Raw genomic sequence first — 4016 nt, 5'->3', positions numbered from 1 at the left:
ACACACACACGCACACACACACCAACGAATAGGCACACACATATAAACAAATAAACAAGAAAAAAACACACACGCACATACACACAAATGCGCCCACAGACACACCAACGAATAGGCACACGCATATAAACAAATAAACGAGAAAAAAAACGCACACACACCAACGAATAGGAACACATATAAACAAATAAACAAGAAAAAAACACACACACGCATACACACACACACACTAACGAATAGGCACACGCATATAAACAAATAAACCACACGAATTCTCGGCCACAAACACAGATATAAATATAGATATAAATATAGATATAAATATAGATATAAATATAGATATAAATATAGATATAAATATAGATATAAATATAGATATAAATATAGATATAAATATAGATATAAATATAGATATAAATATAGATATAAATATAGATATAAATATAGATATAAATATAGATATAAATATAGATATAAATATAGATATAAATATAGATATAAATATAGATATAAATATAGATATAAATATAGTTGACTATATATGCATATGCATACGTTCTAGAAGAATGTTCTAGAATGTTCTAGAATGTTCATTGCAATGAAATCAACCTCATTATCCAAATTTGTTTGAAAGTTTAAGATCCGGAAATCCATAATAAAATTTGTGACGCGAAAACAGACGACAAGAATTATAATCCGAGCGCCATGGCTGAGGCTCGCCCCAGGCTAAACCGGCACAGGATGGAGGAGGTACAGAAAAAGGTAGTGAAAATCCTTTCGTCAACTGAGGAACGTGACCCAACTATGGCAGAAGCCAAAATCTTGGCTCAGTACTGCAGAGCCTGTCAGTTTCCTGTTCTATTTAAGACTCAGGTGTTTGAGTGTTTGGGAGATGACCCCACGCAGCTTCCCCCGTTCGACGGCTCAGTAATGATCATGATGAACAAGAGCAAGAACCTGATTGTAAAGTATGCAATGACCCTCAGTACGTTCCATCGTTTCCTAAAGGAGGCCAGTCAAATTTACGCGCAGGATTCCGAGCGTCTGGTGGGTTTCTGCCCTGCGGATCTATGTCTCATAGTCAAGGCCACGGACCAGTCGCTTCTCGAGGAGCAGGTCCCTGCGCCTTCTACCAAGCGCCCCCTTGAAATCAAGAAGGATGAACCTGTAGCAGAATCACCAAACAAGCGGCCCCGTCAAATTGAAGACGAAGCGCAGGTCGCCCTCAAGGAGGAGCAACCTGCCGAGGAGTCACAACAGGAAGAGCAGGTCGCCCTCAAGGAGGAGCAACTTGTCGAGTTGTCAGCACAGGAAGTGCAGGACTTCTTCGAGATGGAGCAGCCTGACTTCAGTGAGGACCAACTTGACTTCCTGATGGAGTCTCTGGGCAAACCTGTCGAGGAGTCACCACAGGAAGTGCAGGTCTCCTTCGAGGAGGAGCAACCTGTCGAGGTGTCACCATACGAAGTGCAGTTCTCTCTGGAGGAGGAGCAGTCTGACTTCAGTGAGGACCAACTTGACTTCCTGATGGAGTCTCTGGGCAAACCTGTCGAGGAGTCACCACAGGAAGTGCAGGTCTCCTTCGAGGAGGAGCAACCTGTCGAGGTGTCACCATACGAAGTGCAGTTCTCTCTGGAGGAGGAGCAGTCTGACTTCAGTGAGGACCAACTTGACTTCCTGATGGAGTCTCTGGGCAAACCTGTCGAGGAGTCACCACAGGAAGTGCAGGTCTCCTTCGAGGAGGAGCAACCTGTCGAGGTGTCACCATACGAAGTGCAGTTCTCTCTGGAGGAGGAGCAGTCTGACTTCAGTGAGGACCAACTTGACTTCCTGATGGAGTCTCTGGGCAAACCTGTCGAGGAGTCACCACAGGAAGTGCAGGTCTCCTTCGAGGAGGAGCAACCTGTCGAGGTGTCACCATACGAAGTGCAGTTCTCTCTGGAGGAGGAGCAGTCTGACTTCAGTGAGGACCAACTTGACTTCCTGATGGAGTCTCTGGGCAAACCTGTCGAGGAGTCACCACAGGAAGTGCAGGTCTCCTTCGAGGAGGAGCAACCTGTCGAGGTGTCACCATACGAAGTGCAGTTCTCTCTGGAGGAGGAGCAGTCTGACTTCAGTGAGGACCAACTTGACTTCCTGATGGAGTCTCTGGGCAAACCTGTCGAGGAGTCACCACAGGAAGTGCAGGTCTCCTTCGAGGAGGAGCAACCTGTCGAGGTGTCACCATACGAAGTGCAGTTCTCTCTGGAGGAGGAGCAGTCTGACTTCAGTGAGGACCAACTTGACTTCCTGATGGAGTCTCTGGGCAAAGAGCAGCCTTCTGAAGCGTCCAAAAGCGAGATCTCCTTCGAGGTGGACTTTAGCGAGGATGAGCTGGACTTTTGGTGCTAGTGATGACCTCATCACGTCAAGGATTGGAAACGGGGGCGGCTTAACCAAACCCTTTTATCTGTTTTACAAAATATGATACCATATAGTTTTTGAATACAAGTGTATCTCTATATATATAATTTGAAAATAAAAGAAAAAAAGAAAAAGATATGTTTATACCCATAGAACAGTATACCATAATATTGTGTGAATGTAAGTAAATGTATATGTAAAATCATATGAAAAAAAAAAAATATATATATATATATACATAAAATAGATGAATAAATAAATAGATAAGTATTTATATATATATATATATATATATATATATATATATATATATATATATATACATATATGTACATATATATGTATATACACATATACTGTATACATACATATATTTATATATGTATACACACACACACACACACACACACACACACACATATATATATATATATATATATATATATATATATATATATATATATATATATATATATATATATATATATATATATATATGTATATATATGTGTGTGTGTGTGTGTGTGTGTGAGTGTGTGTGTACATAACTATCTATCTATCTATCTATCGATAGCTTTTGCCTGGAACGAGAAAAACGAGAAACGAGAAAAAAGAAAAGAAAATACACTCACACATATACATACGCTTATCTAACCACACGGATTCTCGGACGAACACATAGATATAAATATATTTGTCTATAAATGCATATGCATACGTGTTCAATAGCAAATCTTCTAGAAAAATCTAGCAGGATGCATTGCAATCATCCCAACACAAACACGCACACACACACACCAACGAATAGGCACACACATATAAACAAATAAACAAGAAAAAAATACACACGAACGCACACACACACACACACACCAACGAATATCCACACACATATAAACAAATAAACAAGAAAAAAAAAACACACACACACGCACACACACACATAAAAAAAAAATCACGCATGTACACACACACACACACACACACACACACACCAACGAATATCCACACACATATAAACAAATAAACGAGAAAAACACACACACACACACCAACGAATAGGAACACACATATAAACAAATAAACGAGAAAAAAAAACACACACGCACGTACACACGCATACACACACACACTAACGAAAACCACACATATATATATATATAAAAAACGTACACACACGCACACAAGCACACACACACGCACACACACACACACACTAACGAATAGGCACACACACATAAACAAATAAACGAAAAAAAAAACACACACACGCACACACACACACACACAGCATCGAATGTTCACACACATATAAAAAAATGAAGAATAGATAATACACACACACACGTACAACACACACACATACGCAAACGACACACACTCACAACACAAATAGGCACACAAATAAACAAAACAAAAAAAACACACACACGTACACACACACACACACGTACACACACACACACACACACACACACACCAACGAATAGGCACACGCATATAAACAAATAAACGAGAAAAACACACACACACACCAACGAATAGGGACACATATAAACAAATAAACGAGAAAAAAATACACACACACGTACACACACACACGAATGGACACA

This window comes from Penaeus japonicus, unplaced genomic scaffold, assembly GCF_977035675.1.
Source record: "Penaeus japonicus unplaced genomic scaffold, GWHDUDI00000001_assembly GWHDUDI00000035, whole genome shotgun sequence".
Classification (NCBI taxonomy): Eukaryota; Metazoa; Arthropoda; class Malacostraca; order Decapoda; family Penaeidae; genus Penaeus; species Penaeus japonicus.
Note: the sequence above shows the minus strand (reverse complement) of the source record.